Source organism: Peromyscus maniculatus, chromosome 18, assembly GCF_049852395.1.
Source record: "Peromyscus maniculatus bairdii isolate BWxNUB_F1_BW_parent chromosome 18, HU_Pman_BW_mat_3.1, whole genome shotgun sequence".
NCBI classification, from domain to species: domain Eukaryota; kingdom Metazoa; phylum Chordata; class Mammalia; order Rodentia; family Cricetidae; genus Peromyscus; species Peromyscus maniculatus.
The window spans coordinates 16,484,530-16,509,177 of NC_134869.1; the positions used below are offsets into that span (position 1 = coordinate 16,484,530).

Consider the following 24,648-nt stretch of genomic DNA (forward strand, 5'->3'; position numbering starts at 1 on the left):
ATCATTAAAAAAATCATTAAAAAATGACCCTTTAATCCCAGCACTTGGGAGAGGCAGGTGGATCTCTGAGTCTGAGGCCGGCCTGGTCTACAGAGTGAGTTCCAGGACAGCCAGGGCTACACAGAGAAACCCTGTCTTGAAAAAAAAAAAAGAAAGAAAAAGAGAAAGAAAAGAAAAGAAAAAAAGAAAAAGAAAAAAATGGCAATGGTGTGGTAGCACATACCTTTAATTCTAGTGGCACAGGCTGGTCTCTACGAGTTTGAGATCTGTCTGGTCGACATAGTAAGTTTCCTGACAGTCAAGGCTACATAATGAGACTCTGTCTCAAGAATAAAAAGGAAAAACGAAATGAGAGCCAAGAGCCAAAAAAAAGTTCAGCCGTCCCTGACACACCAGAACGGGGCAGACCGAGACAGGGTGATGGCGAACTAGAGCTGCCTTGTGTTACATAGTGAGCTTCAGGCCAGGCTGTGTTACACAGTAACATCATCATCATCATCATCATCAGCAGCAGCAGCAGCAGCAGCAGCAAGACCGGAGCCTTACTCCTATGTCTCATGCCTAGGTGCATGTGTAAAATAAGCTCCGGGTTTGATGGCAACCATTACACCTTGTTTTTATTTTTTGCCAGCATCTTACTGTGTTACCCTGGCCTACCTTGAACTTGAACTTCTAGGCTCGAGAGATCATCCCACCTTAGCCTCTAGATAGCTGGGGTTCCAGCTACGCACCACCGCACCTAACCAAGCCGCTGCACGCGTAAGTACCGGCATTTAAATAGGTCGGATTTGTGGACCTGAAGTGTTGGACCCAGGCACGTCCTGTCCCTCATGGGTCAGCTTTATTGAAGGCTGCGATGCGAGGGAAATGGAGCTGCTTGGAGAGAATTCCGGAACAGGACTGTGGGAGAGAGTTCACTGGAAGGGCACACACATCCCACCCCTCACCCTCTCTCTGGGACTTCAAGAAACATAATGACTTTCTCTGTTTTCCTATGGTGTACATCATCTCTCCCTCCCTCCAAGTTTTGATTGTATCTCATACGAGAGAGAGGGAGAGAGAGGGAGAAAGAGAGAGGGAGGGAGGGAGGGAGGGAGGGAGGGAGGGAGAGAGAGAGAGAGAGAGAGAGAGAGAGAGAGAGAGAGAGAGAGAGAGAGAGAGGTCCGAGTTCTGTGTAATTCAGCAGTAGAAGCTTCTATGATTTTCCAACATTTAAAATTTAAAGTAAATGTAGCGAGTATATTTTTATTTGTTTGTGAATAAATCACACTTAAAATAGAGCAGACCAGACCAGATGTGGCTACTTGAAGAACAGCCCAAATTATAAGGTTCTTTTTTTTTTGGTTTTTTGAGACAGGGTTTTTGTGTAGTTTTGTGCCTTTCCTGGAACTCACTCTGTAGCCCAGGCTGGCCTCGAACTCACAGAGATCCACCTGCCTCTGCCTCCCGAGTGCTGGGATTAAAGGCATGCGCCACCACTGCCTGGCTGCAAAGTTCTTTTTTTTAAAATGCCAATACATCATAAGATTCTTTTACATTTTGTATGATGGTACATTTTAACTATTCTTTAAATTTCTGACAATTTTGGGGTTCTAAGTCCACTTTTTAAAAGCAATAGATGTGTATCTACTAAAAGCGCAGAGTTGAGCCAGGTGTAGTGGCACATTCCTCTAATCCTAGGACTTGAAAGGCAGAGGCCGGCAGAGCTCTGTGAGTTCAAGGCCAGCCTGGTCTACAAAGTGAGTTCCATGACACTCAGAATTGTTACACAGAGAAACCCTGTCTTGAAAAGCAAAGCAAAACAAAACAAAACAAAACAAAAAAAAAAAAAAAAAAAGGAAAAAAAAGGGGGGGACCCCCCCTCCTCTCGCCAAGAAAAAAAAAAAGAGTGCAAAGTTGAAAGACTGAGAAAGGCCTTTCTGAAGTAGAAAACTACCTTCAATGTTCATGTGGCCCTTGCCAGGTACCCCTTATGCATTAGTTTATATGTTAATTCAGAAAATTAAACTTGGGCTAGGGATTTAGCTCAGCGGTAGAGCGCTTGCCTAGCACAAAGCCCTAGGTTCGGTCCTCAGCTCTGGGGAAAAAAAAAAAAAAGTCAAGCAGAAAATTAAACTCAAATTTACTTTTTAGAGTGTCTTTTGGCTTATGTCATTGCAAAAATTCAGAAGTGGAGTGGCCGTTAGGTTTGATTTGATGTAGGAGCTGAACGATGCCACTGAAAACTTAGCTGCAGGAAAAGCTATCTTCCGACCTGGCTTGTAGTTGGTGCCCGGTTCTCCCTGGACCCCAGTTCCTAGTGCAGGGAACTGGCAGCTACCACCGAAGGACGGCAGAAGTACAACAGGCTGCAGATCTGCCTGCCAACATCACCCACTGCCCTAACCCACTGACTGCCCATTGTGCTGGCTGACGCTTTCTCCTCTTCCAGCGACTTCTCAGCTCTTCTTGCAGTCCGCGGCTCCTGACCTTGTTATGACCCACACATTCTGTCCCCTTTTGCCTTGTGATGGATAGTTTGAATTGTCGTCATCCAGATACTATCTAGAATTATCTGGGAAGAGATTCTCAGTGAAGGATTGATTGTCTAGATCAGGTTGGACTGTGGGCATCTCCTTGGCTGACTGGTTTTGTTTTTTTTTTAACAAATGGTACTTAAAAATTTTTTATTTTATTTTATTTTATTTTATTTTATTTTATTTTATTTTATTTTATTTTATTTTATTTTATTTTATTTTATTTTATTTTATTTTATTTTATTTTATTTTTGTTAGAGCTGAAGACTGAACCCAGGGTCTTGCGCTTGCTAGGCAAGTGCTCTCTACCACTGAGCTAAATCCCCAACCCCAACAAATGGTATTTTTTTAATTATTTGAAAGTTCCAAGTATTTTTACAATATACAGTGATTTTATCTGCCTACCACTACCTCCCTCAAATTCTGTATAATCTCCCACCCCATTTTTCCCCAGATCCACGCCTTCTTTTTATTTACTTATTTTGTTAATGACAGCTCCCTGAGTCCAGTTAGTGTTGCCTATGTGTGTACATGGGTGTGTGGCCATCCACCAGAGGACATGTAGCCTACTAAAGGAGAATGCCTTTCTCTTCCCAGCATCATCTACTGCTGACTGCTCCTCTGATGGGGGCGGAGCCTCATGGGGCCCCTCCTGTAGGGGGATTGTCTTGATACATTTATTTTTGAGTCCCTGGGTATACACACACACACACACACATACACATAGAATATAGGTATGTAAATCAAACATTTACTAATTATAATTTTGCCATTTGTTAATGATGAATGCAAATTTTCATACTCATGAGATAAATGTACTTATTTTTATATAAAGGATTAAATCTTGGCTGAATATTTGATACTACAGGATACATCTTTGATGTTTCTTAGTTGGTCAAATTGAGAAATATGGAAGATATTCTGAGTCCCACAGTATCAAATATTCAACCAAGATTTAATTCATTATGTAAAACTAAGCACACACATATAATTTGTATGCAAATCAATCAGATGGGGTCTCAAGTAGCCAAGACTGGCTTCAGGTTTATGTAGTTGAGGTTGGCCTTAAACTTCTAATCCTACTTTTACCAAACACTGGGAACACAGTCTTGTGCTATTAAATTTGATTTATCAAGGATTGGTTATCGAACCCAGGGCCTTGTGCATGCTAAGTGAGCACTCTATAGAAGCTGAACTCACAAATCAGCCCAATGTTTTGATTTTATAGTTGTTGCTGCTGAGAATGTCATTTTGCATAAATATATAATACAAAATGTCAGATGTGTGCTTAGGGCCGCTTCAGAAACTGTTGGAAATCCTGTCCTAATCCCAAACCAAAATTCGTTGAATAATTTTTCACAAACCCAAGTGAGCAACTCAAACAGCCATTTTTAAAATCAAGCACGAAGCCATGTTATAATCCAGTCTGATACTTACATGGTGAAGAATGGTGATACAGGCAAACATCATATCCTTGTGGAAAACCTCGTATGTATAGTAAAAACACTGACATTCATAGTATACAATGCTATCAGATTTGAGCCATGGTGTGTCAGGCAGAATTTGCTGGTGTTGAGTGGTATGATGGCACATGCAGTGTTCATACTTTGAAGGTAGACAATGAGCACAGGCCAGTTGTTACCGGAAACACCTCAGACTCATTATACCATTGATTTAGATTAATTTTTGGTCATTGCTCATTGAGAAATCTTCCACTGCTGTTCGTTTCTTTTGCAACCCTCCCACATTCAGTGATGGATTCTCCGATGGGCGTGTGATCCATAGTAGAAGAAGCTGGAGACCAGGACAATTAGAAGTAAAGGTCATGTGGGTTGTGGTACATAGTGGGTCTTTCTTTGGACTGCCAGCTCCCAAATAAAGACGTGGAGACTTATTATTAATCACGAAAGCTTGGCTTTAGCTTAGGCTTGTTCCTAAGTAGCTCTTAAAGCTTAAGTTTAAGCCGGGCGGTGGTGGCGCACAACTTTAATCCCAGCACTCAGGAGGCAGAGCCAGGTGGATCTCTGTGAGTTCAAGGCCAGCCTGGTCTACAGAGCGAGATCCAAGATAGGCACCAAAACTACATGGTGGGGGCGGGGCTGGAGAGATGGCTCAGTGGTTAAGAGCACTGGCTGCTCTTCCAGAGGTCCTGAGTTCAATTCCCAGCAACCACATGATGGCTCAACAACCATCTGTAATGAGATCTGGTGACCTCCTCTGTATACATAATAAATAAATAAATCTTAAAAAAAAACTACACAGAGAAACCTTGTCTTGAAAAAACCAAAAACAAACATAAACAAAACAAAAAACCCCTTAAGTTTAAATTTCTGCCTTCTGCCACGTGGCTGGTTACCTCTTCTCAGTACCACTTCCTCTGTATCTGGCTGGCAGATCCCTGTCTCTTAGACCCCTCCCCCCAGTTCCTCTCTCTCCCAGGAAGTTCTGCCTATCCTCTCTGACCTAATTATTGGCCATTCAGCTCTTTATTAAACCAATCAGGCCAGGCGGTAGTGGCGCACGCCTTTAATTCCAGCACTTGGAAGGCAGAGCCAGGCGGATCTCTGTGAGTTTGAGGCCAGCCTGGTCTACAGAGTGACCTCTACCCAGAGAAACCCTGTCTCGAAAAACCAAAACAAAAAACAAAAAACAAAAAAAAAACCAAAAACCAATCAGAAGGTGCCTTAGGCAGGTGAGGAAAGACAGACACATCTTCACACAGAGTGATCAGATATCCCGAAACAGCAATAGTACACACCTGCCATTCTAGCTCTCAGAAAGCGGAGGCAGGAGCATTGTGAATTCCAGGTTAGCATGGGTTAAACCTTGTCTCAAACAAACAAACAAATAAAAAAAAAAATGCCACCAAGACAGGAAACAAACCGAGAAACAGAAGGACATGAGTGTCTGTCAGAGCCTCTGAGAAACACGGCGCTGTCAGGCCAAAGCCAGACAGCACTGAAAATGGAAACCGAGTGGTTTTCATGACTCTAGTTCAGCACAGGTGAGGTCCACAGGGAAACCAGGTTGATAGGCCAGGAGACCCCGTGACAGAGTGAGGGGCAAAGTTTTACAGACGATCTGAGGCTCATGCGTGAGCAGGTATCCGGGACTACGGGGGTCCAGCCCCTCCATAGTCCCTTCCCAGGGTCCGGGAAGAATCTACAACCAGCTGATAATTAATCTTTGATATGAAGAAATGAATCTATGTACATGAAACTCCTTAGTCCATATACTTTATTATTCTGTGTCAGTTACAAGCTTATATTCTCCTCTCATATTTAACTCCTTTCTTGCCTGATTTCTCTCTACACTTATCTGCGGTCCCCTCTAGGTTCTGTCTTAATTCCTTCATCTTAGTTCTGCCCCTTCTAGGTTCTCATCCATCTTGTTTTTTCCCACATCATTTCCTTTCCTATCTCCTCTTCCTCTCCCATCTCAGTTTGTTCCTCTCAAATTCTTACCCATCTAGTTCTTCCATTCTCTTTTCTCTTCTCCGTCTTCCAGTGCCCTGGAAGTCCTGGTATATATACACTTACAAGCAATATTCCCCTAGCAGGGCAAAGCCAGGCTTCCAGGGTCAAACAGAGGGGTGATAAGAATCACACTGAGAGGCAATAACCGTTAATTATCATTTGCAACCCCAAAGGGAAGTGACCAATGGGGAAATGAATAAAGGCTAAATTTGGGTAATATCTAAGAAGAGGGATCTTATGTGCTCAACTTAAGTGTGATTAGTAGAAAATGTTAAGAATCTATAAGTTGTTAGGTAAGTGGGAGAAATAAAACTGTCTTCTTTATTCCTGTGGCTCCTATCTGTCCAAGCTATCTGCTGTTTTTTCTGCAGGGTGGGGGAAAGTGGGCTCAGTTGCTAGGCAACCTCTGGTGATAGTTAAAGGGAGATCTGGAACTGGAGGTAAGATTTGGGAAAGGTGGTAGTTAAGCTTAATTGGCACATCTGCCAGGCCTTCTCAAACAGGTAGCCTGGATGCTTGAGTCTGTTCTTAGAGAGTACAGAGGTATTTCTGATAAGGTACTTTCCTCCATTTGGGGATGGACCTGGCCAGATGCTGCCAATGATGATAATTACAGGGAGGCTTGAACTGGGGTTCTGGCTGAGCATAGAGGTTTACAAAGTTAGTAAGGCTGTAAGAAAGGAGGGTCCGAGCTAAATTGTGTAAAGCTATTACTTAAGGTCCACCTGACCTAGGCGGTGTCTCCTTGTGGAATTTACCTTAAATAAGGAGACTTGTTATTACTGTTAGTCCTTGAGAGTGGCTAAGGAGATATCTGATTCCAGAGGAAGCCTTTCCTGAGGCTGTTCTTCAAATACCTGGAATGTGTATGTCCAGAGAGTGATCAGTCCACACTGTTAGCCCTTCTTAGGGAAAAGTCAATTGGGAAAACTATGAAGGCACACATTATTTTCATAACAGAATACAGTCAATATATAACAAGCCAAATAGCTCCAAAAACTCCTTGGAATTTGGCTTCCTCTGGAGGAATTCCCTGATCCCTCCAGGTAGTGACTTCACCATAACCAGCTGAGTTCTTATGATATATTCCTGCGGCCAGCAGCAAGCAGGCGTGTAATGCACACAATGTCTGTGAAGAACATATAGTCCCCATCACGGACAGACCAAGTAGAAACAAGGCCAGGACAGAAAAGAGTATAAGAAATAAAAAAACAGAACCAACTGTTCCCTTCCTCTGTGGGAAGAACAGCATCTCCCACCTGGTACGAGTTTTGTTACTCATCCATATTTAATGAGTTCTGATTGTGGACCACGGTGGCCTTGAAGATAAAATGATGAACAGGTTGTTCCTGGCCACCCAGACAGCATAGTAGATGGAGACAGATGCTTGTCTAATTTCATCTGGTTTTGGAAGCCAAGCGACCTTGTAAGCATGTTGGAAGAACACAAGGTTCTTGGAGAATTCAGAGAAATGGGAGGGGCAGGGGTAGCCTGGGGACCCTTATAGCCAGAGATGGGCAGCTGCCTTTATGAGTGCTATTATTAGCACAAGGGGCTTTCTGGGTCCAGTCTCTGAATGTTTCAGATTTGAATTCTTCACTGGAGAATCTGACTGGCTCAGTTTGAGTCAATGAACTTAGCTGACAAGCGGACATGATTATCACAGCCTTCGTGAGTGCCGTTTCCAGGGAGGGACAGAATAGGTGACCCTGAAGCCACCATCTGTAGGACAGGGGGCTAGAGAGACAGCCAGCAATTACAGCCGGTGTCCTGAGGGGTGAGCTGTCTGAGGCACAGAGCTAAGTGGGTACACAAATGACCTGTCTGGAGGCAACCCAGCGTAGGCGAAAGTGAGAACTTGGGGATTGGTGAAAGCAGGTTAGGTACAGGAGTCCCTGGGACTAACTTCAGTGTTCTCTTTTTCTTGGTCTCTCAACTCCGCTTCTGTGTGCGGCAGGTGCACACAACATCTACTGGTCTCACGGCCAGAGAATAAATCTCTTTTCCGGCTTTAGTTACAGAAACTTCAGAGAATGGTTCTTAGAGGTCACGGTTGATTTTTAGGTTGGAATCCATTATCCAATCAATCAACTTTATGTGTAGAGATAGAACAAGGTGAAAATAAATTCCACACTAAAGCTGCTTGATAACCGACAAAAATGGCCGATGGCACATGGCGTCAGAGGGGCATATGTGGCTCTATCCTTCTTCCTTGACAAATAGAGACAATTAACGATTGGTAGGGGTGGGTTGGGCTCAGAAGACCCACTCTTCTATGAGGCGGTATAGACAGTTGATGATTCCCGAGGAGAGACGTTTTCTTCAGTGGTGAAGCCACTGGTGAGCTGTCCAGACTCCTACAATGAATCCCTCATGAACAACCCTAATGAAACCCATTGTGTCATTAAAAAAAAAAAAGGCATGAAAAATTGAAGTGAAACTAAATGGGAAGAAGAAAGGAAAAGTAAGTGGGAGTAAAGAGGGAATAAGAAGGGGTGATGGGGTGAATGTGGTCAAAATATATTATACACATGTTTCAAAATGTTATAATGAAACCCACTATTTATCACTAATATGTGCTAATAAAAACAAGCAAGCAAAACAGAAAGTGACTGATATCAAGTACTCCATACTAGTTATCTATCACTACACAACTAGTTGGCCCCAAATTTAGTGACTTAAACAATAATCAAAAGTTAAGCTCTCATGCCATCTCTGGGGTTTGATTCGGTCGAGGACATTCTGACTCAGGATGTCTCCTGAAGTCATAGCCCAAGAGATGATGAATGGGGATGCACTCATCTGAAGGCTCAGCGAGGGCTGGAGGGTCCCATTCCAAGATGGCGCATTCCCATCCACGTGTGCTTTCTCAGTTCGCCTCAGTGTGAGGCTCACCACAGGCAGACTGTCCTCACGACAGGGCGAATGCCTTTGCTAAAGAGGACCAGCCCAGGAGAGTTCAAGGTAGAACTCCTGGTGTCTTTAAGGGTCTAGTTTCAAAATTCACACTCTATCATTTCCACAGCAGGCATCGAAGAAGCAAGGGTGTGTTTCTCAGGAGGGGAGGATTGCAGGGGCATCTTCAAATCTGGGTACCACACTCTACCTCTCCGCGCACTGCACAGCCAGGCCAGTTTCAGGAAAGTTGTGTTAAACCAAATTTGAAAGGCTCCTTTTCTTTTTCTTTTCTCTTTCCTTCCTTCCCTCCTTCCCTCCTTCCCTCCTTCCCTCCTTCCCTCCTTCCCTCCTTCCCTCCTTCCCTCCTTCCCTCCTTCCCTCCTTCCTTCCTTCCTTCCTTCCTTCCTTCCTTCCTTCCTTCCTTCCTTCCTTCCTTCCTTCCTTTCTTTCCCTTCTTTCCTTCCTTCCTCCCTCCCTCTCCCTCCCTCCCTCCCTTCCTTCCTTTCTTTCCCTTCCTTCCTTCCTTCCTTCCTTCCTTCCTTCCTTCCTTCCTTCCTTCCTTCCTTCCTTCCTTCCTTTCTTTTCTTTTCCCTTGAGGCATGGTTTCTCTACATAGCTCTGGCTATCTTGGAACTCACTTTGTTCACCAGGCTGGCCTCGAACTCACAGAGATCCACCTGCCTCTGCCTCCCAAGCTGGGATGCCCAACTCAAGGTCCCTTTTCACAAGTCTTTTCTTGGTGTCTGGGTCTGACTTTGAATTTCTGAAAGGCGGAGAGAGTAACCAGCAGCAGCAGAGGCCCTTCTCATTCCCCAGCTTTCCCACCACGGCCCCTTCTCCCCTCCCCCATCCCTCTGAAAGCAGACCAGGGCTGCCTGTCTCCTGTTAAACACTCAGTCTCTGGCAAAGCAATATATTTTCATTTGGAGCTGGTCCTGTTGATTTTGGGCACCACACATCTTGACAATGTAGAAGTGATTAAAAAGTGTAGCAACACATTTTCCCACGAGGTGCCGATCTGACTCTGAGGGAGTTGTGCAGGAGAATTTTTCCAAGCTCTCTTTTGGCAATGGTCCTGGGTGATGGTTCGAAGTCAGCAGTCATTGAGACGTAAACGTTCAGGCTGCTGCTGTAGAATATGTCTGTGGGCAGACACAGGAGGTACAGGCTAGTCACATCTTGTACTTTGGCTTCTTGCCAATGAATATTGAATTTTCCACTTTTAGGACTTTGCCAATCTCCTCTTATCTTAGGGATTTTTTTGGCTATTATTGTCTAGGTTATTTTTCATGGCAACAATCCAATTCATTTGGAGTGTTTTATTGCATTTCTGTGATCTGCTTACACCATCTTGAATTATTTAACTTGGTGTAAATGCTGAGGTGGTATGTGTGTGAGGGAGCCCGCACCATATGTGTTTATGGAAATATGCTCACTGAAGAGCCTTTTCCAAGGGCAGCATCTGTTCTTATGCATATTTCATAATATTTTTGTATCAAGCCTATATAATAATCAGTCTCCATCATTTGATGATTTCTCATCCATGATGGTTTCTTCTCTAATGCATCTGATCAATTATAATTTTTAATAAAGGGAGCAAATTAATTAGTATCTAAATTAAAATAAGAAATATCAATAAAACCAATAAATGCAGTATTGTTGAGATTTTTTTTTCATTTCCATTTACATAGTGCATGTTTTCAAAAAGAGCCAGGGCCTGGAAGATTATTGATAGACGACTTGCTTCACGTGTGCAAGAGCCTCGGTTTCACATCCAGAACAGGAAAAAAGGGAAGGAGGGAAGAAAGTGCTTAAGTAGGTGCTTCTAGAATATTCGCATCTACTGAGTATTAGCTCAAGTAGAAAACCCAAGTTTTGGGCTGGAGAGATGGCTCAGCGGTTAAGAACACTGGCTGTTCTTCCAGAGGTCTTCAATTCCCAGCACCTACATGGTGGTTCATAATCATCTGTAATATGATCTGGCGCCCACTTCTGACCTGCAGGTGTACATGCAGACAGAACACTGTGTACATAATAAATAAAATGAATCTTTAAAAAAAAAGTTTCTCCCACCTGTGGTTCACGAAGGAGGCTTGGTGCAGAAAAGCTGCAGCCTCTTACCTCTTCTCTGGCTGAAACTTTGGCCTTATTCTGGGTTCCTGTTTTGGTCTTACTCTGTGCTCTCAGTTTCTTGCTGTCTTGCTCAAGATGGAGTTTCACAACGTCCAGTTGCACATAATGTCTTTTTAAATTGCCTGTAAGGGGTACAGCTGCTGGTTTCAGAAAATAGTGAGTCATGCACTGGATTTCTGTTCATCTACCTTCTTAAAATAGTACGTGAAACCATAGAGGATAATAGCATTTCCTGAGTTCTCAAAAGTAGAGAACTAAGCCTATTTAGGAGACCTAGGTTTTTGTTTTTGTTTTTAAATTTCCTCAAACATCTACTGGTTTTAAAGTAGCAGGGAAGTACAATTATATTGACTGGAAACCTGATGCTTTTAAAGCTGGAAGAGGAGCCTGGATGCCTCCAAATGTGCACACCAAAGCCTACCCCACGGCTTGGTTTGCAAACCACTGACTGTCAGATACAGGATGATTTCAGGTAGTGTATGGTGGAACTTCAAAGAAAATTTACCCCCACCTTGAGGTCAAACACAGGGCCTGTTCATACTAAGCAGGCACTCTATCGTTGAACTATATCCCAGGCACTCTATCGTTGAACTATATCCCAGGCACTCTATCGTTGAACTATATCCCGAGTCCAAATTAAAAAAAAAATCATAATTTACTTATTGAACTGCATTGGGCAGTATATTAGTTTGTTTTCTGTTGCTGTGATAAAACACTGACCAGGCTGGGCAATGGTGGCACAGGCCTTTGATCCCAGCACTCGGGAGACAGAGGCAGGCAGATCTCTCTGAGTTCAAGGCCAGCCTGTTCTACAGAGCAATTTCTAGGACAACCAGAGCTACACAGAGAAACCCCATCTCGAAAAACCAAAACAAAAAACCAACCCTCCCAAAAAAAAAAACCACCCCAAACCTCCAAAATCCCCCAAACAAACAAACAAACAACACCACTGACGAAAATCAACTTGTGAAGGAAAGGGTTTTGTCTTACACATCCTGATCACAGTCTACTCTGGAGGGAAGTCAAGACAGGAACCAAGGCAGGGCAGGAACCTAGAAACAGGAAATGAGGCAGAGGCCAAGGAGAAATGCTACGTACTGGCTCATTCCCATGGTTTGCTCAGCCTGCTTTCTTATACAGTGTAGGAGAACCTGCCTAAAAAGATGGCGCCACCCACAGTGGGCTGTACTTATCCACAACCTAATGGTAGCAGGTTCACATTCAAGGTTTTCTTTTCCTTTTTTTTTTTTTTTAATGTGGAATGTCATTTATTGAAGGAACAAGGAGGTCTTAAATACGGGCTTACAGCACAATGGGAGAACCCCAGAGGGCAGAAGTTCGCTACCGATGTTTTACAATCTTGCATCTAAGCTGTTCATGCCCATTATGCAGGATACATAGACAAGGAACTTCCCTTAAGCATTCAGGAGGGTGGAACCGGACAGGAAATTAGCATATGGAGGATATCAAGGTCAAGGTCAGCAAGCAAGGCAACAGTTACCCAAAATGAGGGGGGGGGGCAGGGCCTACAGGTCCCCCTTTTACTAAAAAATGAGCTTCTGACTTAGGTTGTGTGGGACATCAGCAGGTCACCTTACCCGTCATGGAGATGCCTGTCCAGGCCACTAAGGCGCTCTGTCTTAGGTTGTTGAGTGCCCCCCAGGCATTACCTGTCTCTGAATACTCATTATCATACAGGCTCAGTCGTGTGTAAGCTGCAGAGTTAACTGCTGCCAAAGATCTCAAAGTGGCACTGGGCTTGCAATCTGTGTGTTCGACACAGAATGGCCCAGCTCTTATAAAGGAAAACATTAAATGGGCTGACTTATAGTTCAGAGGTTCAGTCCACTATCATCATGGGGGGGACATGGTGGCATGCAGGCCCACATGGTGCTGGGGAGGTAGCTGAGAGTGCTACATCTTGTGCAGGCAACAGAAAGCTATCTTTTTCACTGGGCATGCCTTGAGCATTTATGAGACCTCAAAGCCTGCCTCCACAGTGACACACTTCCTCCAAGAAGGCCACACTTATTCCAACAAGCCATACCTTTTAATAGTGTCATTCCCTTTGGGGGCCATTTTCTTGCAAACCACCACAGATGGTTAGTGTTAATATGCAGCTTGACCAAATTTACGGACATCTGGGAGATGGGCTTCTTAGCACACCTATGGGAGATTATCTTGATTATCTTAACTGATGTGGGAAGATTCAGCTTGGCCTTGAACTCACAGAGAGCCGATTGCCTCTGCCTCCCTGAGTGATAGGATTAAAGGTGTATACCACCACTTCCCAGCTTCAGGCTGCTTTCTTATGCCATTTGGGACTGCCTGCCCAGTAATGGCACTGTCCCCTGTGATCTCGGCCACCAACATCAATTATTAGTCAAGACAATGCACTACAAACCTGTCTATGGGCAAGTCTCTTTCTCTCTCTCTCTTTTTTTTTTTTTTTGGAGCTGAGGATCGAACCCAGGGCCTTGCGCTTCAAGCGCTCTACCACTGAGCTAAATCCCCAACCCTACAGGCAAATCTTATGGAGGCATTTTCTCAACTGATAGTCCCTCTTCCCAAATGATTCTAGCTTGTGTCAGGTTGACCTAAAACCAGGCAGCACAGGGAGCTGAAGGGGCATTGATTTAGGAAATCAAGGAAATAATCGCACAGGAGGTAGGAAGGTATTCCAATCATGGTGTGAGTGATACAAGAACCTGCTTGGGAAAACTTTCTGTTTGTAGTCTGTAGGCTGCTTTGACAAGGCAGCGTTACAATATGGGTCTACTTAATTTTTTTTTATTATTTTATGGGTATGAATGTATACCATGTGTATACCTAGGACCCATGGAAGCCAGAGGAGGGAGCTAGAGTTAACTGCTGTGAACCACCATTTCAGTGCTGGGAATCAAACCTTGGTCCACGCAAGAGGGGCAAGAGCTCCTAACCACTGGGGCATATCTCCAGGCTTCCTGGGTCAACTCCTAACTCCATTCTCAATCAAGCCTGTGACACTGGGTGAAATATGAACAACATTGTCTCCCTTAGTAAGTGTGGGGGTCCTCTTTCCCTCTCAGCCTGTTGGCCACCAGGTTGAGAGGAGAAAGAGGCAGAAGGGACGACAGAAAGCTTTGTGATCGGAGACAACCCTCCAGGAGAAAGATTTCGGTAAATCAGCTCAGTTTTATTCCAGAGTATAAGGAATATATAGGATTGGGCAGCCTGGGGACAAATCCTAATTTGTGTGAAGTGGTACCCTTCTATCACAAGGCTTAGTGTGTGGCAGTAGGGTCCTGTAGCAGAGCTCCTAGTCTTCTTAGCAGGGATCTGTGCCAAGGGTCAAGCTAAAGACCAATCGGGCACCTGGATTTAGAGACAGCGTTTAGATAGGATCAGTTCTCCAGGCCAAGGACATTCTCCAGATAAGGGCAGGTAGAAGCAGGAAGGTAGAAGTTCTGCTGGAGGGAGGGAGCTCCATGTTGCCAAGCTTATTGAGATAATTCCAGGCCATGAGGAGGCTGCCACCTCTGACCAGCCAGCAATGTCTTCCAACAAGTAATAAAATGGGACATCGATAAACTGACTTTGAAGCACTTATGTGGGATTGATCTGTTGGCCTGTTTCTTCAGCCTTGAAACATCCTAAGCTTACTCATCCTTGAGCCAACTTTGCTGAGTGTGGAAGTGGGGAGGGGGTGGAGCTTCTGGCAGCTGGGCTGATACACAGAACATTTTGCAATCAGTGTCCTCAAATGTGGGTTGACGGTGACAAATACGTAGAGTTTAGCGACATGGGAAAAGGCAATAGGGACTGAGCAAGGAGCCTTTGAGGAACCACAGATGAATCCAACTTTCTCTTACTTGTGAATCTTACTCTGTATTTGATGTAACTGTGTCTTTTGTTGCTTCTTTTAAGTACTGTCATCTCAGTGTTCATAAATTTCTTAATTTTTTTGACATTTACTTATTTAGTGTGTGTGTGTGTGTGTGTGTGTGTGTGTGTGTGTGTGTGTGTGTGTGTGTATGCCTGGTGGTGAAAGCATGCCACAGTATGCACATGGAGGTCAGAGGGTAGCCTGTGAATGTTGGTTCTCTTTTTCCTGCATGTGGATCCTGGGGACCAAACTCAGGTGGTCAGGTGTGGTGGCATGTTCCTTTACTCACTGGATCATTTCATCAGCTCTTCTTCCACAGAGTTCATGAATTTCAAGTGTCGAATGAGGGGAACTTGTTTAGCCTGGAGCTAACATCTGGTTCTTAACAGTTGCTCTGTTTGGAAGGTCGTGTGAGAAAGTTTGGGTGTCAAAGGCTTCATCCGACTTTGTAGCACATTCACTAATATTAGGCTAATAGTTATGACACCTATTATATACATCTTGTGTTGGCAGAATATATTTTTCTCCTTTATTTAGGATCATTTAAGAATGATGGATGAAGAAAAGATTGATCTGGGTTTGCTAACAGTGATTGCTAACAAGATTGCTGAACTAATCTGGTATTTTTTTTTTTTTTAATTTAAGAATTTTTTCTTTTATCCATTTTACATACCAACCATAGATCCTCCTCTCATCCCTGGTGTCTTCTTATTTAGACATGCATAGCAGATACATTTCTGGTAAATATATAAAGGTGTGTTTAAACATTGTTTTTCCTTGGAACTGTTTGTTCCAAGGAATTCCAAAAACATTTCTGTAGAACAAATAAAAATTACAGTTAAAAGGCACATCAGAACTATTATAAAAAACAGAAGTCTGAGTTCATCACCACTTTATTGTTACATAAATCTTACTCATTTATGCTTAAGGCATAAACTTCAGAGACTTTCATATTTAAAAATTTTTCATAAAGAACTCAAACTTTCATTGGAATTAAATATAGCTTTTCCTCTATATTATATTTTAAATTGATTTTATAAATGCTTTGTATTACTTTTTGGTCTTTTTAAAGGCAAACTTTCACTATGTAGCCCTGACTGGACTGAAACTTGCTATGTAAATCAGGCTGGCTTCCTCCTGTCGGCTTCCTGAGTGCTGGGATTATAGGTATACACCATGATGCCTGTCTCCAGCCTCTTTTACCAAGAGATTGTTTATCATTGGAGTAGCAGTGTTTCTGAAGCCGAGCAAATTGCAGAAGAACCAAAAAGGAATACTTAATATATCTCTATTAAAAGTTTTTTTTTTGTGTGTGTGTTGGGGGAGGTAGTTGTAATTCATGGCCAAAATATTAAACTATTCCCAATCCTTTTCCAGGACCGAAGGGTGTAGTCCTCCAGCTGTCGGTACTATATACAGTCAACTGACAGTCTTCAGATACCAACCCTTTCCAGGAACTGCCTCTGGTTGAAGGGAACCACCTTGCTCCAAGTCAGATCTTTATTTGAGGGGCAGCTGAAGTGAATGCCTGGCCTATGAGGTGCTTGAAGATCAAACACATTTTCCTGACTCTGGGAGGACTGTTGCAGCCCCGGAGCTTGGTGTGGAGAGGCGAGGCTATGCGATTCATGTTAGCCAATGCAAAGTGAGTTGAAATGTTGGGTGTTATTCCCTGGTGGGAAATTGATGAGGCAATCAGTGCTTCTGCCCTGAGACTTGTGGCGGGACTGGGTTGAGATGGAATATCTATCAGGTGGGGCCCTTGTGTAGAATGCTAAACAGAATCTATCAGCTGACCTGCTCTACACATGTGTAGCAAGGAACAAGAAATGATTGTTAGTGTTGTCAATACTGTTTTGGAAAACTAACCTATTTATTCTGACTGATATATGTGCCGTTGGAAGCTCCACCTCAGCGCCCCTCCTCCTTCTCCAAACTCCGCCCCTCTCAGAAAGCCTGTGAAGGGGTGGCTCCTCCCCCAGGGCTGCTCAAGACCACGCCTACAGGGTGTTTATGCTCTCGTCCCTAGACCCGCCCTGGGATTTCTCCTCCTCTCCCCCACCTCACTTCTGGAGGCTGGAGGGGTCACCTGGGGGCGCTTTGCTCATTGAACCTGGTCTTTTTGCTTCAGTTTGATCTGGCTTATTGCATTGGTGGAGAAACCCACTATTGGTGATACAAAAATACCTATCAATGTATTCTCTCAAAAATACTGAAGTTGAATGAATTTGATCTAAAATATTTTTAAAAGTTCTACCTTTTTTTCTTTTTTCTTTTGTTTTTCGAGACAGGGTTTCTCTGTGTAGCTTTGGAGCCTGTCCTGGAGCTCACTCTGTAGCCCAGGCTGGCCTCAAACTCACAGAGATCCACCTGCCTCTGCCTCCTGAGTGCTGGGATTAAAGGCGTGTGCCACCACCACCTGGCAAAAGTTCTACTTTTTAAGGAATTTTAAATATCAGTAAGTAGCATACAAACAGTTGTCAGTGGTTTCCAGGTTCCTCTTCTGCTGTTCTTGGACAGCTTTGTCTTTTAAGTCCTATCCTGGAATCCTTCCTAAGCAATGTATTCAAAGGGGGGAAAAATCCCCCTCCCCACAGTGATTAGTAATCCAGCCAAATGATGCAATTATATGTCTCCTCTAGTATGAACACAGGTTTTTCTGTAACATAATCTTTGATCCAGTTGTACTTGCTTAGGTTTAAGTTTGCCAGAAATAACTTCCCACCAATAACAGTGAAAACTGGCCCTGTATTTGTAAACCTTAGCTAAAACATAATGTGTTGCAGCTTACCTGGTCAACTGTTCTGAAAATTTTAGTGCTTGAAGCCTCCCTTCCCCTTGGTCTTGACCCTGTGCTGTTTTGAACTGGTCTATCTTATAATCTTGACTTCCTGATCAGTGAGTAGGGCACTGTGTGGGGGAGGCTTGGAGTGATGGTCACACAGCTTGTTCCTTCTCTTACTTGTTGAGTTCAGAATTAGAGGGAAACTGGTTTCAGGTATGGGTAGATGTTTCTGTCCTGCCAGCAACTCTCATATACCCAACAGCCACTTCCCAAATTACCACACAGAGGCTTATATTACTTATAAATGCTCGGCTGGTAGCTCAGGCTTATTACTGACTAGCTCTTAAACTTAAATTAACCCCTAATTCTTATCTATGTTTAGCCATGTGGCTTGGTACATTTTTTTTCAGTATGACAGTCTCATCTTGCTTCCTCTACATCTGCTGGTGACTCCTGACTCTGCCCTTCCTCTTCCCAGCATTCTTAGTTTGGTCACCCTTCCTGTACTTCCTGCCTGGCTACTAGCCAATCACTGTTTTATTAAACCAATTCGAGTGACAAATCTTTACAGTGTACAAGAGGATTGTACAGCATTTGGGAATGGTTCAACAGGTAGAAAGAATTAGGCTTCAAAGAGGGACTGGAGAATGGCTTGAGATCCAGCATTGGGCCTTTTAGATTTAGATTTTGGGTCAACCCATATGAGACAGAGCTAGACTGTTTAGAGCAAACTCTAAATTGTTGCCTCACAGCTGTTAGCACCAGGAGAGTGAACAGAAAAAGACAAAATGGGACACTGGTTCATTAAAAAAAATCAAAATTAGCTCAGTAGGTCTGTTATTGCTATGCCCTCTACTCCTTGAGGTATATGAAACAATCTTTATATAAAAAAAGAATAGGAATATAGGAGAGTAGTAATATTTTGAACACACACACACACACACACACACACACACACACACACACACACACTTGGTTTTTCAAGACAGGGTTTCTTTGTGTAGTCCTGGCTGTTTTGGAACTCACTCTGTAGACCAGGCTGGCCTTGAACTCACAGAGATCTGCCTGCCTCTGCCTCTCAAATGCTGGGATTAAAGGTGTGCGCCACCACCACCTGGTGAGCTCTAATATTTTAAGAAATGTAATATCGTTACTGAATTTTATAATGTGCAGAAATGAGGAAACTGCAGTTCTTAGAGTCATATAGGCCACTTTAAAATTCCATTTATGCTATTGTGTGTTTTCATATAAAAACCTTGGCCTGTGTCCTTTGTTCACTGATGAATCTATAGGTAGGCTTGTTACTAACAGCTGAATCACCAGAGGATGTTGCCGCTCCCGACTGTGGTGTTTCAGGACAGATAATTCTATTTTAAATGCTACAATCTGTGTGCCAAATTCAAAGCTAATTTTAGAGCATGACTCACAAAACAAATTGTTTGTGTGTGTGTGTGGTGTGTGCACACACATGTGATAATATAATGTGCACGTATGTGGGTGGAGACTAGCAGACCACCTTGGGCCTTACTCTTTAGGAACTGCTCACTCTATCTTTTTGAGATAGAATCTCTCACTCTCCTGGAGCTCACAAACTAGGCTGGCCTGGCTTGTCACAGAGTCTTAGGGGATCCTCTTGTCTCCATTTCTCCAGGGCTAGGGTTGCAAGTGCATGCCACCACACATGGCATTTTTACATGGTGGTTGAACTCAAGTTCTTGTACTGGAGCCATACGGCTGAACGTACCTTCACTTCGTTTGAGGCCGAGTCTCCTATTTGCCTCTGTAAGCTTCCAGGGGCGTTCCTGGTTCGGCCTCCCATCTTGCTGTCAGAGCCCTGGGGTCACAGACTCATGCTTCCATAACCTGGTTCTATGTGGGTTCTGGGGGTCGGAACTCATCAGGTCCTCATGATTGCCTGACAAATGCTGTATCCTCTAAGCTATCTCTCCAGCCCAAACCCTGCGTCTCTTCAAGTTAAAGATTAAAAATTGCTTTGTTACAGCAACAGAAAGCTGATTAACAAAAAATAATTGTGATACTCTTGGTGGCAAACTTGACTGGATTGAGAGGTGTCTAGAAATTTGGTAAATCACATTTCCGGGTGTTTCTAGAACATATTGGTGTGTGGCCATGAACAAAATGTGAAGATGATACCCTGGGGTTGGGGGCAAGGGGGGCAATATTGTTCCAGGTGGATCTGGGCGGGAACAGAAAGCAGCAGACCCGGGAAGCTGGAGTGCTCATGCTCAGCTCTCCAAGCCAGTGTGCTTTGGAGGCTGGTGGCGCCTGTGGGTGTCAAATTCCTTGTTCCTCAGCCTTTCAGTGTGAGCTAGCTCCAGCAATTGCCGGAGGGACTTCAGGCCTTCTGGCCTGGACTGTGTTCTGCCATTGATCCTTCTTGTTCTGAGGCTTCCGTCTTTTGGGACTGAGCAGCAACTGGCTTTCTTGACTCTTCCCTGCAGCCAGCCATTGTGGGACTCCCTGCAGCCAGCCATTGTGGGACTCCCTGCAGCCAGCCATTGTGGGACTCCCTACCCTCCGACCTAACAAACACGCCGACCTAACAAACCCCTTCTTATAATTAAATACAGACATACATACTGTTGTTTTTTTGTTCCTCTGGAGAATCCTAGCAAACTGACTACAACTATTTAATCTCCTGCATGTATTCATTTCCATTTTAGGATCACCCCCCCTCCCCCGTTGTTTAACTCAAGCTTTGCATTTTTCCATGATAGAATTAATGTTCGTTTCACTTAGAGACCCTTCTATTGTTTCAATTTTTAGAATATTACCACTCCTACAGAGATTGCAGTTAAATTCAGTGTCAGACCCCACGGGGCCCCCCAGTCCTGAGGCATGCTGGGAACTTGATGTTAGAGGGGTGTGTGTAAGGAAGCCAGAACTCACAGGTGAGGTCACTAAGGTTGACTCAGCTGCAAAGGTACTGGCTCCTCGCCCTTCTGCTCTTCTTCCTCCTTTTTCCTTCCTCCTCTTCCTTTCTTTGTCCTCTTTTTCTGTTCCAGGGTGGGTCCAAAGCATGTATCATCATGTGGAGGTCCTGGCTAACTTGGGCAGTCTTTGAGCATGTATTAACATCCAAGCGTGCTCAGTTTCTTCTGCCGCTGCCATGGTTCCAGTTCCAGCTCTCTTGACACATCCTCTGGTGTCTTTAACTTAATTTTTTTCTTGTCATGTTCTTACATCTTTTCTCTTTTGTGTTGAGTAAGCATAGGTTGAAGGTAATGAGTCTTTCTCTGTCCTGCCAGCCAGCTCCCAAATAACAACACGGAGACTTATTATTAATTATGAATGCTTGATCTTAGCTTAGGTTTGACCCACTAGGTCTTATAGCTTAAATTAACCCGTTTCTTTTAATCTATGTTCCTTCTCGTTACCTTCTCTCTCCATACTGCTGCTTCCTCTGGGTCTGTCTGGCGACTCTCCTGCTTCCTAGAGTTTTCTCTCTGCTTTGAAGTCCCACCTATACCTCCTGCCTAGCTACTGGTCATTCAGCTTTTTATTATACCAATCACAGCAACACATTTTCACACAGTGTATAAATATCCCACAACAGTTGAATCTCTCTCACAAGACAGGCTTTCTCTGTATAACAGTCCTAGCTGTCCTGGAACTCACACAGATCCGACTGCCTCTGCCTCCTGAGGAGGGCCAGGATTAAAGGTGTGCGCCATCACTCCGATTTTTTAACATTAGGAATTCTCAGCCTGTAGTCTAAATGCCTGTCTTCTCCCCCTTCTTTCCCCCTTGTTCTCTTTCTCTCTTGCTTTGTCTAATGTTTTTTTTTTTTTTAATAGAACCACTTTGCTTTCTTATGAATATATATTTTTAGAGAACCATGTGTGTGAATGGGGCTGTCCTGCGGCAGCTCTGCTATTCAGGAGACAGAGGACTGGAAGTTTGAGGTCAGGCTGGACCACATAGTGAGTTCAAGCCCATCTGACCTAAAACCCTAAGACCCTGTCTCAAGACACCAAGGGCAGATGGTATGGCTCAGGGTTAGAGTGCTTCATGTACAAGGTCCCGATCTAATATGTAACCCTGGGGGAAAGAAGCACTTTCTATTTTTTTGTAAAATGCAAATAAATAATAAAAGAGAAAAAACATATTGCTAATATTTTACTACCTAAAAATAAAGTTTACCTTTTATTATTGCTTTCTAAACCTTTTCTTTACTATTTCTATTTTTCTAACAGAAGACTTAAATTTATTTATTTTAAAATTTTTATGCATTTTAATTGAAATATAATTAGATTGTTCCCCCTTTCTTCTCCTATCTCTAAGCCCTTCCAAAACCCCTCCCTTCAACCCCTTCCACATGCTCCCTCACTCTCAAGCTGACAGCCTCCTCTCTCCTAATTGTTATTGCTAAACATATATGTATGCATATGTACACATATGGGACCATAATATATAGTTTGTAGCCTGCTCTTTTGCTGAACAATGCACACCGTGAGCTTTCCTTCATCAGTTGCACATCTCTCCATCATTTCAGAGTGCTGCTTTTAAAATCCAAATTGGTGTGCCATTCCTCTATTAAAGTGACAAGTCCCTCCTTCCCTGGCTCTTTTAGCCTGGAGTGGTAGTTTCTGAAGTTTGAAGCCCTAGCCTGGGGTCATCTGGCATTTTAAAACACAAAGCCCACCTGGCTCCCAGACACCGTTATGAGCTTGTGTGCACTGTGAACTCAGCATGGAAAGTTGAAGGCATTCTCCAGGTGATTCTCATCGGCAGTGCCTTGGGGAATTACCAGCCCAGAGCAGAAGTCTGCAAACTTCAGTGTGTTGGCCTGATTCAGCTGCTGTCTGTTTTTTTTTTTTTTTTTTTTTTTTTTTTTTTTTTTGTATGACTCCACGTGTCTTACATTTTTAAGGATTAAAAAAAAATCAAAAGAATATTTTATGATGCATGAAAATTACATGAAATGTAAGTCCCTCTAAACAACCTATTGTTGGCACAATAGCCACACCCATTCATTCATTTATTTATGTTGTCTGTGAGGGCTGTTTTTGTGCTACAGTGGCAGAATGCAAGTGTTATAGGCAGAGACCATATGGCTGGCAAAGCCTAAAAGATTTACTGTCTGGTTCTTCGCAGACAGTCATTGCTAACCTCCAGCCTAGAGCATTATACACGAAGCATGTCAAGACCTGGCTCCTGTCTCTTAGTTACTTCCTCCTTGTTTCTTCTGCTCTGAAAAGCTCATCCGGAACTTCTCAAAGCCAGGTGGTGTCTTTGCATGCGGGGTTCCTTTTGTCTGAAATGGTCCTTCTTCCCTGCAGACTCTACCGACAGACACACCTTGGAGGAAGTCCTACTGCTCACAGTTGTTCATTCCCACGTGTCTGCCTGTGCCTGCCATAGCAAGAGTGAAGCTCTCCTCACAGGATGTTGTAGTGATATGTGTACTCTCCTTTAATACCTTCTGGAGGGTGGGGCAGCATTCTGTGAGCTGGTGTGTTCTCATCTCCTAGCACAGGCCTACACGAATAATACATGTTTATCCAATGTCCAGACAAGTGAACCCGCTGGTAGGTATTGTTGAAGTAGCTGTTAGAGATTGAAACCATCATGGAGAAATGTCAAATTCTGTGTTAAGAAGTTTAAGTAGAAGAACACATAGGATCAAAGCTTGAGTGTAATTGTAATGAGTCTTTCTCTGTCCTACCAGCCTGCTCCCAAATAATGACCCAGAGACTATTTACTAATTATGAAAGCTCAGCCTTAGCATAGGCTTGTTCCTAGTTCTTATAACTTAAATTTAACCCATATCTTTTAATTTACATTCTTTTATGTGGCTTGGTTACCTTTACTCTGTACTGTCCATCCTACTTTCTCTGTGCCTGGCTGGTGATGCCACCTTTTCCAGAGTTTTCTCTCTGCCCTGATGTCCCACCTATACCTTCTGCCTAGCTATTAGTCATTCAGTTTTATTTTAGATTTATTTATTTATTATGTATACAACATTCTGTCTGTATGTATGCCTGCACACCAGAAGAGGGCACCAGATCTCACTATAGATGGTTGGGAGCCACCATGTGGTTGCTTGGAATTGAACTCAGGACCTCTGGAAGAACAGCCAGTGTTTTTAACCGCTGAGCCATATCTCCAGCCCCGAATCAGCTTTTATTACACCAATCACAGCAATATATCTCCATACAGTGTATAAATATCCCACAATATTTCCCCCTTTTTGTCTAAATAAAAAGGAAAGGTTTTAACTCTAATATATATAGTAAACTTATATATAATAAGAACAATTATTAAGTAAGAATTGTATTTACAATGTCCAATCTATTTGTATTTCTCAAGTTTGGAGAAAATACTCTATTATCTATCTTATTTTGATGAATATAAAATTTTATACCTATACCTAAATTACTTTTTATTATAACTTGTATTATCATCCTAAAGCTTATTTTTTAGACCTCAAAACATTTTTTTTAGATAAACAACTGAAGTTGTTATGTTTTTTTAACATTATAAATTTTATATCTCTTTCAAATTTGGTAACAAAAAAAGTTGTAACTGTAGCTATCTAGTCTTTAACCCTATCAAAGACCTGATTAGGATATAATAATATCTGTGCTGGGGATGTCTTTCTGTATGCTGTGAATGTGTTGGTCTGATTGATTGATAGATAAAATGCTGATTGGCCAGTAACCAGGCAGGAAGTATAGTATAGGTGGGATAAGGAGAGAGGAGAATTCTGGGAACAGGAAGGCTGCGTCAGGAAACGCTGCCAGCTGCTGCCATGATGAGAACTAAGATGTAAAGTACCAGTAAGCCATGAGCCATGTGGCAAGGTATAGATTTATAGAAATGGGTTAATTTAAGATTTAAGAACTAGATAGCAAGAAGCCTGCCATGGCCATACAGTTTATAAGTAATATAAGTCTCTGTGTGTTTATTTGGGTCTGAGTAGCTGCAGGCCCGGGCGGGACTGGAGAAAAC

General features: G+C 43.2%; 1 long non-coding RNA gene across 1 annotated transcript in view; it reads left to right on the top strand.

Moving 5' to 3' along the window:
- The first annotated feature begins 358 nt into the window (after positions 1 to 358).
- LOC143269416 (uncharacterized) overlaps positions 359 to 24,648 on the top strand; it is a 104,849-nt gene continuing 80,559 nt past the window's right edge. Inside the window, exon 1 of the long non-coding RNA XR_013045830.1 lies at positions 359 to 759. This is a non-coding gene — a long non-coding RNA (uncharacterized LOC143269416). The remainder of the gene's footprint in view (positions 760 to 24,648) is intronic.